This window comes from Sebastes umbrosus, chromosome 6, assembly GCF_015220745.1.
Source record: "Sebastes umbrosus isolate fSebUmb1 chromosome 6, fSebUmb1.pri, whole genome shotgun sequence".
NCBI lineage: Eukaryota > Metazoa > Chordata > Actinopteri > Perciformes > Sebastidae > Sebastes > Sebastes umbrosus.
In genome coordinates, this window is record NC_051274.1 from 4,846,780 (window position 1) to 4,857,438 (window position 10,659).

The 10,659-nt window shown below is 39.0% G+C and overlaps 2 long non-coding RNA genes across 7 annotated transcripts; one reads left to right on the forward strand and one right to left on the reverse strand.

The window, feature by feature from the left end:
- The first annotated feature begins 605 nt into the window (after positions 1-605).
- LOC119489205 lies at positions 606-4,850 on the forward strand. Of its 2 annotated transcripts, none has more exons than XR_005207131.1 (2): positions 606-1,120; positions 4,643-4,850. It is a non-coding gene; the product is annotated as an uncharacterized LOC119489205 (long non-coding RNA). The 2 variants fall into 2 exon arrangements; XR_005207130.1 differs by lacking the exon at positions 606-1,120 and adding an exon at positions 2,912-3,271.
- On the reverse strand, positions 3,911-8,276 carry LOC119489203. 5 transcript variants are annotated; one of them, XR_005207127.1, is made up of 3 exons: positions 8,174-8,276; positions 7,647-7,838; positions 3,911-6,813 (listed from the first exon to the last, which is right to left on the reverse strand). It is a non-coding gene; the product is annotated as an uncharacterized LOC119489203 (long non-coding RNA). The 5 variants fall into 5 exon arrangements; XR_005207126.1 differs by having other exon boundaries at positions 7,647-7,808; positions 8,174-8,239; XR_005207129.1 differs by lacking the exon at positions 8,174-8,276 and having other exon boundaries at positions 3,911-5,877; positions 6,677-6,813; positions 7,647-7,977.
- Positions 8,277-10,659: the final 2,383 nt, after the last annotated feature.

The following is a 10,659-nucleotide window of genomic DNA, read 5'->3' on the forward strand; positions in this document are numbered from 1 at the left end:
CCCGTGCACGCACGCACGCACGCGCGCAGCGCGCGCACACACACACATACACAATAGTGATACAGGAATAAGTCCATATGTCACATAGGCCTACGCTGTAACTGGAACTGCAGTAGTGCGTTGCTATTGGCTCAATTTCAGCTCGTGCAGACCAGATTTTACTCCGTATGTGTTGTACTCAATGCTATGACGCGAGACATGTCCTCTTTTCACCCTCCTCAAAGAGTAAAGAAGCGACGAAATGAAACTCTGGTGTTTTTTGAGAACAGCCGCTAGATGGCGCTGCAGTAGCGTCTTTTCCTCTGTCACTATGCCCTTGCATTTACTGTATTATGTTACCCAATTGCTAGCTTGCTAAATTGTTAGTCTCTGTGGCTTCTCGTCAGCGACAGTAACGTTAATATTGCCGTTGCTTAGCAGCTATTCTCACAACTTAACCACTTGAACGCCAAGCATACATCGTGTACACAACTTCCCATGTTGTAAACACCAGCTCACGAGTGTCATTTGAAGACACCATATGAAACATTATATGTTTAGCACGCAACTTGTGAGAACAAGATCATAATTTGTGTGCAGTGTAAAAAGCTAACATGCTTGCTTAGCTCTGTAGATAAACTAATCTTACCACCATTTTACTACGCATAAACATCTTTCTTAAAGCTTGTTCAACAAAAGCTGAAGCTAGTTTTGACCGTTAAGTTGGTAACATTAAAAGGTTTTCACCCAACACGTAAGTTTACAAAAATTAAGTTTACTATAGGGCAGGTTAGCTTACTCACCAGTGGGGATAGTACCGGAAACTCACACCATGTAAGTTAGCTTGGTGAACACCTTCATGTGGAGATTTCCTTACCTTACTGAGATCCTGATGAGTCATTTCGGGTTACCTGCTATCTCCTTCTGTCCAATTTCAAAGCAGCTGAAAATTCATTCTGCAAAAAACGTCAGTTTGAAAGCAAAATCCAGTTGTGTCCTCTAGCTGTTTCTGTCCTTTGAACTATTGCGGTGTCTTCTGGTCTGTGTGCTCTCCTTATGACACTCAGAACCTCAGAACCCTGCAAGACTTCTAATGTCAGGGATTCTAGAATGTTGCCTGTGTCATCAATTCTAGACACAGGTGCACGCACACACATGCCCGTGCACGCACGCGCGCGCGCACACACACACACACACAATAGTGATACAGGAATAAGTCCATATGTCACATAGGCCTACGCTGTAACTGGAATTGCAGTAGTGCGTTGCTATTGGCTTAATTTCAGCGCGTGCAGACCAGATTTTACGGCGCATGTTTTGTACTCAATGCTATGACGCAGGACATGTCCTCTTTTCACCCTCCTCAAAGAGTAAAGAAGCAACGAAATGAAACTCTGGTGTTTTTTGAGAACAGCCGCTAGATGGCGCTGCAGTAGCGTCTTTTCCTCTGTCACTATGCCTTTGCATTTACTGTATTATGTTACCCAATTGCTAGCTTGCTAAATCGTTAGTCTCTGTGGCTTCTCGTCAGCGACAGTAACGTTAATATTGCCGTTGCTTAGCAGCTATTCTCACAATTTAACCACTTGAACGCCAAACATATCATGTACACAATTTTCCCATGTTGTAAACACCAGCTCACGAGTTTCATTTGAAGACACCATATGAAATATTATATTTTTAGCACGCAACTTGTGAGAACAAGATCATAATTTGTGTGCAGTGTAAAAAACTAACGAGCTAGCTTAGCTCTGTAGATAAACTAATCTTACCACCATTTTACTACGCATAAACATCTTTCTTAAAGCTTGTTCAACAAAAGCTGAAGCTAGTTTCGACTGTTAAGTTGGTAACATTAAAAGGTTTTCACCCAACACGTAAGTTGACAAAAATTAAGTTTACTATAGGGCAGGTTAGCCTACTCACCAGTGGGGATAGTACCGGAAACTCACACCATGTAAGTTAGCTTGGTGAACACCTTAAAGTGGAGATTTCCCTACCTTACTGAGATCCTGACGAGTCATTTGGGGTTACCTGCTATCTCCTTCTGTCCAATTTCAAAGCAGCTGAAAATTCAACCGGCAAAAACATCTGTTGGAAAGCAAAATCCAGTTCTGTCCTCTACCTGTTGCTGTCCTGTGCACTATTGAGGTGTCTTCTGGTCTGTGTGCTCTCCTTATGACACTCAGAACCTCAGAACGCTGCAAGACTTCTAACGTCAAGGATTCTAGAATGTTACCTATGTCATCAACGCACGCACGCACACACACACACACACACACACACACACACACACACACACACACATATATATATAAAGAGACGTTTGTAAATCAGAGAATATTTTTTGTTTAAGGTAAATCAACTTCCCAGTACGAACACTTAAAGCTTTATAGGCAACATTTTTTTTGCATCATTGGGCAAAAATTCCATAATAACCTTTCAGCATATTGTAATTCAATTGCTCTGAGAGAAAACTAGACTTCTGCACCTCCTCTTGGCTCTGTTTTCAGGTTTAAAAAAAAAAATCTAGCCCGTGACAGAAAACTTTGACCAATCACAGGTTATTTCAGAGAGAGAGAGCGTTACTATTGTCTGAGCTCCGGCTGGTGGGCAGTGCTTGGTGTTTCCTCGGCAGATCTCAACATGGCTGCCGGGTCACAAAATTTCTAATTTTACAGCTAAACATATATAGTGACCGTTTTATAAAAATAATTTATTAATCATATTTACCCACTGCATCTTTGAATAGCTCTCATTTAAATCACTATGTACTAAATGTAAAATTCACTAATTGTTGAATCCAGAGTCATTTTCCTCGGCATAATGAACATGCATCAGACCCACGGGACTGCACCATCCTGCACGCTCATATGACATATCTGGTTCTGCCAGCTTCCTGCTAGCTGTATGTGGCTGTAATAATGGATATATTGGCTGTAATTCATTACTTTTATTATCTTATGATATACCCATGGGCTGTATGCTGTAGGCCTGTACCGTGGTGGATGTATTAACGCCTCTGTTCCCAAACCGGCTATTGGCCAGTAGTGCTAGTAGCAGGACATAATCAGAATTAATTTAGTTATAGGCTATTTACTAACACGCAGGGCAAAAGCACAGGACCCAACCTCTTATACATCCATGGTCTGTGGTCTATAGTTCATCATGAAAAAGTTTGAGATTGCTCTCAAAATCTGTGTGCTGGATTTTTCTAACTTCTATTTATGTCCATCGCTCAATTTATGCTCCTCTAGTAAGCAACCGGGAAAAAAGTTTAATAAATAAAGAAGTAAGTAAGTAAATAGGTATGCATATTTATAATATTTTATTGTTCAACACAGGTCATTTCAGTAGAGACATTAAAATTATGACAATAGAATAGAATTAATTTGATTTTACTTTTGTAGGACACTGTTTAGGCGGACGTTTAACTGGCGTCGCTTTCAGTCCAAAATGGCAGAAGCGTAGCTTTGCTGCTGAGACAAAGTGTTCTCTGGATTTTATTTCAATATTTCAAGACCACAACTGCAGGGATAGCATTAAATTATATATATATATATATATATATATATATTTAAATTATATATATATATATATATATATATGGATTAGGTGGTCTTGACTACAACACTGGGTTGAGGGATTTCTTTTGTCTTTGTTTTTTTTTTATATATACCAATAATGAACAGACATATTAAACGTATACACGAAAAGGAGAAAACCAGTAATTGCTTATGTGTGATGGGCCCACAAATGCAAATCAAAGTCTACTTTTAGCACGGTCCAAAAAAGTTGCTACGTATATGTTCTTGAATTTGTCAGAGGAACCACAAAGTATCAACTTGAGTTTCTCTATTTAAAGTTGCTGCATAACACAATTCACATATTTAAATCTCATCTCAGCTGATTATTTGGGTTACTTCTTGGACTTGTTGGGTACAGGTTGTTACGTAACCTTTTTTTTTTTTTTTTATACATGTATAGCCTGTACAATGATATTTTTTGTATGAATTGAAAAATACTTTTGTGGAGAGAGTCATTTTTATCTTAATCACAATATACATTTCTGAATCCTTTTGTGTGCAGTGATATTGGCACTGATCTGTCTCCATACATAACTACTGATTGACTTACTTTTTAACTGCAATTATTCCAATAAAAGCACCCAAAAATGAGAATTAAACGATCAATATATAAATACATAAGATGATAATAATGATAATAATACAAAGGCATTAACATAAAATATGTAGACTCGCAACACAGTGTATTAATTTGGACTAGTTAAATCATTAAACCTATATTTCTCATACCCTTAATATCTCTGCATGTTACAGTAAAAAGTAAACAAATATGACTGCTGCAAATACACACCGACTTTCCACTCCTCTGGACAGCCTCCACTCTGCTGCCAGCCTGCAGGGGGAGACAGAGGCAATACACTCACATATCACACTCTACTTCATCAAATACTCAGAAACACTAAGAACAGTGACATTATGTGCTTCATTTTCAGAAAAACTACATTATAGCCCAAGGAGTAAAACCAATCTGACACATAATCTACTTTGAATTATTATATACAAATTAAAAAGGCTGAATGAAAATGACTGAATCATAGGAATAATTCACCTGATGTACTCCTCCTTGTTCTCCTCAGTGACCTGGATGTCTCCTCCTCCTGGTTTCAGCTCATGGGTGGAGATTTCCCCCAGGATCTCTTTGTCAACAGAGAATAACATCTCCAACCCACAGTCCCCGATGTTGTTATCCCTGAAGAGTTACACATACAATTACAGCACAACTGCTACAACACTGTGCATCATCCATTCATACAACATCCTACAATAAAAATGATTATAACAGTGTAGGTTTCTTTAATATATCATAAAAAACATAAAACATACAGCACATTAAGCATATTTAATGCCAAAGTATCACAGCAATTTCCTCTGTGAATCAAGCAAAAATAAATAAATACATTAAATAATGATACTTCAGTGAGGCTGTCTTGCTATTATTATTATTATTATTAGTAGTAGTAGTAGTAGTAGTGGTAGTAGAATAATAATAATAATAATTATTATTATTATTATTATTATTATTATTAATAATAATAATAATATTATTACAGTTAATATTACTATTATAAAGGACCATAGGAGTAAAAGACTTTATGAAAAATGTAGTTAACTGACCTGTCCCAAAACTGGGCGGTTTTGGTACTCTTATTTTAGGGAAGTATGTTTTGACTCGTACAATTAATGTTGTAGATATCTTGAAATACAATTTCTACTAGTAAGTTATTGTGGATATCTTCAATTTCTAGTTTTTAAATCATATTTGCTTCAATTCACTCCACTATATAAACAAGTCAGTTAAAGCAGCAGCGGGTAGGCTGCTGCTTTAACGGACTTGTTTATATAGTGGATCATCTTTATTTGTGTGTCTGTGTAAATGCCTGCCACAGTGTAAACCCATGAATTTTCAAACATGTGTGTGTGCCATGTGTGTGTGTGTATATATAAGCTCCACATGTGATAACATTCTCCCATTTCTCTTGGTGGAAATATTTATGCTAAAACCTCATTTGAGCATGCAGTTCAAACAGACGGGGTCCGGTGTTCTTTCCCCTTTTTCCAAACGCAGTCAGCCTCCGGGGGGGCCTTCCCAGACAAGACGAAGCATTGTGAGCGTTGCCCAACCCCTCCCCTCTTCCCTGCCCCAATATATGTGTGTTTATATCAAGACCTGATATCCATTTTCCATCACTAACTCCTGTAGCTGGGAGGTATTTATTTTTAGCAAGCAAGGCACAGTTTCAAGGGAGCTGTGATATGTAAATAGTTGTGATCCATCACAGGTGTCCCATCGCCCACAGAGAGGACACACGGTCTGATGATGGTTAAACAGAAGAAGATGAAAAGAAATCAATGAATATTTATGGGCACAAATTTACACAACTTCTAAAATCATTGCATGAGAGCAGGATTGTTACTCGGGCTTTGTGATGTAAATATTTCTAGTCATTCAACAGCAGACTGATTGTGTTTATATTAATTTGATCATTGTGTGACCACATGCCTTGTCATATAAAGCTTGAGCAACTGTTACTCACATACTATCTTCAAGTTTTTCTAAATTGTTTAAGCTGCTAATATGGTAGATCCAATGTTTTTAGTTTATTCCGCCACCCTGTGGTACCCTGTGTAGTTCTTGGACACAAATAAAGTTATGTCTACATTCAGTATTCTCACCAAAACGCGTGTATCCTTGAGGCCTACCTACAGTATGTGTTGAATGCATTTTCCTCCTCATAAAAGACCTGCTCAGCCACATTTTAAAAGGACCAGTGTGTAACAATTAGGAGGCTCTATTGGCAGAAATGGAATATAATATTCATAAGTATGTTTTTTTTGTGTATAATCACCTGATAATAAGAATCGTTGTGTTTTCGTTAGCTTAGAATGAGCCGTTTATATCTACATAGGGAGCTCATCCCCTCCATGGAGTCCGCCAAGTTGCACAGCCATGTTAGTAGCCCAGAATGGACAAACCAAACACTGTTAACGTCGATAACGTTACTCGCTCCTGTCGCCGCCGCTCTCTCTCTCTCTTGCTTCTTCACTCACTTCCCGCATACACACACACTCTACGCACTGACTCTGCTCCAGATTACCAACGCTATTCTTACAACAACTGGCTCTAGAAAGGGCCATCCGTGTTTTCAAGTCGGCCACTGTAGTTCTCCAAGACGCTTGGCACACGGGAGAGCCTTCAGTTGGTTGCAGTCTCCTCACCTCACCGTTACATACCACCAGATCCTACACACTGGACATTTAAAGTACATAAAATCCTGCATCCTTTACATCCATATTTACAATCAGCTAGCGGCCTTACTCCTGGCCTTTGCTGGTGCATTGATACATTTCTTGGCACAACTGCTGGCAACTCTTTGGAAGCAATGGGCAGCCCCAGCGCCACACTCATTAGTTGCAGTTAATACCAGTACCGTGGTCACTCAGGAGGACTGTGTTTCTAATACCTAGGGTGAGAGGAAACCCTATCGAGAATACTTCTCGATACATATACGTTACTCTGCCACAGAGCGCTGTCTATGCCAACCTTAGAAAGGTAGAGATTAAATTCAGTTGCTCTTTTCTTTGCTGTGCAAGCTATGCAAGGCTAGGGCAACAGATGTTATACATCCAGCAATGTTAACCACTGAACCATGGCGCCAAGAAGGACAACATGAGGAAAATTCCTAGCAGCTGGTATCTTCATGAACAGAGGATGTGATAAAGAGCACACTGTTCATACTCTAGGTTCATACAGTCTTAGAACACATCAACAAATCATAATCACGCACGGCGAGCTGTAGGAGGCAGTGCGATATAACTGGATGATCATCTTAACTGCTACCATGTCCTGACAAAGCTTCAGTTAGTTATTGCTCATTTCATAAGTTTTACAATATCTAAACATTAAAGGGATAGTAAATTTAGAATATTTTGACACTGAACTGAACTGATAGTGAAACATAAGTTTTACTTTCAGTTCAGATCCTCGTCGGAAAGGGCTGTCTGATGGCAAGATAAAGCGGTGAAAGTATTCTAAATATAGCGTACACTTAAACGGATATCGTTTTTTTTAGGTGAGCCTACCTTTTAGATGGCTAAAATGCTTTTTGTTATGCCGTCCCCGTCCACAGCACTGAATTGCTTTGCTTTGGTGTAGGTGCTCCTGTCTTACCCCTTTCACACCGAGGACTCAACCAGGGTTGAACCAGGGTTGATTGTGTAACTTTTCGATGCATGCTGTAGACTCTACAGCATGCATCGAAAAGAAAAAACACACTGCGCAGCTCTTAGCTACAAACAGGCTAGACTCAAACACATTACACCTTCATACATGTTAGCTAAAAGTCAAACTTAACCACGGTAAAATCATTAAACACTGGCCACATGACTATAAAATCTTAACTAATAGTATGCAACAGTTAGCATAAATGTCATACATTGAAAGACAGCACACACACACACACACACACACACACACACACACACACACACACACTATCTCCAAGACGAGCGGTGCGGCTAATCTGAACGTTTGTATTCACTACTATTGAACGGTAACATTTAGTTCTAAACTAAAAAAAATGACAGTTAAACAAGAAATATGAGCTTACCTATTTCAACAGAATAACGTTTTCAGACACCACGTTGTAATATCCCCAGGTCTGGATCTTATTTCCCTTTTCTTACAGAGAGCTAACTTCTCGTCTTCTCCCTCAGCAGCATGCAACGAAAAGAAAACACACCGCGCAGCGAAGCTGCCACCTAGAGGTCATTACCACCAAGCGTTTGCCAACTGCTGCAAAATGTTGAGAACAAATGACTCAAGCAAAACAAAGTGGCTTAGCCTGGTCTATCTGTGTCTGATTAGGCAGTGAAATAGAAAACTCATAAATCAATTCAACACTTTTCTTCCAAACTTAAATTCAAGTGAGCTTGTAAAATTAAACTACATGTCACATTATGATAATTATGATTATGATGATAATGTTGATGAAGATTTTGGGTGGGTTACACGCGCATCTGTTTTTAAAGTGTGTTTGCACAAGTTCTATTTGTAACTTTACCTTTTTAACGTTTTATCTTTCCAAATAAACCAGCAAAAAGATCCATCTGTCACCTGTTCCATCTGTTATAAAGTACCAAACCCAGTCCCAGTTCATTACATTATCAAGCAAATAGCAAACTAAATTAAATATAAACTCATTTTATTACATTTGGACAAGCTCTGACATTATCCAACAGTTGCCACATGCCCTGCTGAAAAACTTTAGTAGGTCTACTATATGAAGCAAATCTTTCTTCTTTTCAGTCTTCATAAGTGTCTAATCCTTTTGTAAATGTTGCCTATACTATCATATTAAATAGCACAATGTAGTCTAATATATGATAAATGGGTACTGTGTAGATAGACAGAGGAAAAAAGGTTCATGAGTGCTGATTGATAGATGTTGTAAACCTGTATGTTGTCTGAATGTTTTTGCATACATTACAGCTCCATACATAGTTAAACATTTTATAAAGCTAAAAATGCTGTGTGTACTATATTTCACACTGTATCCCAAAAACATGCATCATTCTGTGACATTTTACGTTTTTGCACACATTGATGATGCCACTAACATCCCCTCTCTCTGTAACATCCTCCAGACCTGTAACCTTCAGTGTGTTATAGTCATATCAGGACACTGTGTGGAGGCTTGTTCCATTTGATTTGCACAGGTATAGAAGAAGGAGATGATGAAGAAGAAGATAAGACCGGATCACGGGAGCCTAAAATGGGGCTCATGAGGACATGGAGCTGTACATATTACACACACAACTATTGTTGTGGCAACAAAAACATACACGGTCGTGGTGAGCAGTGGTGTGTGCACAAGAGAAATGGTATCATCTGTGGTCAGACAATAGAGGTTTCTCTTCTTGTTGTGTATTGAGCCATCTTTGAGATGACTCAGCGGAGAGACTTTCCAGTTCTGTGTCCTAACCGTGCCTGTACAAAACCATTTGGACTCAAGTGTTTTCAGTACAAAACAATAGACTCTTCTCTTTTCGGTTTTTGGCTGTGGGCCATGCTGGAGGCTCACCCAGATTTCAGGAGAGCAAAGTCCACATTGGACCTGGACAGAGGCTTGTTCTAGATGTAGCTCATTGGATGAAAGTAACAAATTGTCCCACAGGCCTCCCCTCCGATCCACACAGCTAATTCTTTCCTTAATGCTGTGATTAGACATCAGGGCTGCAGTGCTGACTGGATGCCAGCTCTTTCCTCCCTCCAGGTTTGTGCTGAGAAACAACAGCCAAGTGACTGGCAGTGAAATAAAACCCACTGTCTCTTCCTCTCTTAATAAGAGGTGAAATATATTAAGCATTATTTTTAAAATATTTATATTAGGGCTGTCAATCGATTAAAATATTTAATCGTGATTAATCGCATGATTATCAATAGTTAATCACGATTAATTGCAAATGAATCTCACATTTTTTATCTGTTTAAAAATGTACCTTAAAGGGAGATTTGTCAAGTATTTCATACTCTTATCAACATGGGAGAGGGAAAATATGCTGCTTTATGCAAATATATGTATTTTATTTATTACTGGAAATCAAGTAACAACACAAAACAATGACAGATATTGTCCAGAATCCCTCACAGGTACTGCATTTAGCATAAAAAATATGCTCAAATCATAACATGGCAAACTGCAGCCCAACAGGCAACAACAGCTGTCAGTGTGTCAGTGTGCTGACTTGACTATGACTTGCCCCAAACTGCATGTGATTATCATAAAGTGGGCATGTTTGTAAAGGGGAGACTCATGGGTACCCATAGAATTCATTTTCATTCACATATCTGGAGGTCAGAGGTCAAGGGACCCCTTTGAAAATGGCCATGCCAGTTTTTCCTCACCAAGATCTAGCACAAGGTTGGAGCATTATTTAGCCTCCTTCGCGACAAGATAGTATGACATGGTTTGGTTTTTTAGTTTCATATGATGCCAGTATCTTCACTCTAGCTTCAAAAGCCTGCAGGAGCTTTACACCCAGCGGTGCCTCAGGAAGTCCCTGAGGGTCATTAAGGACACGACACACCCCCACA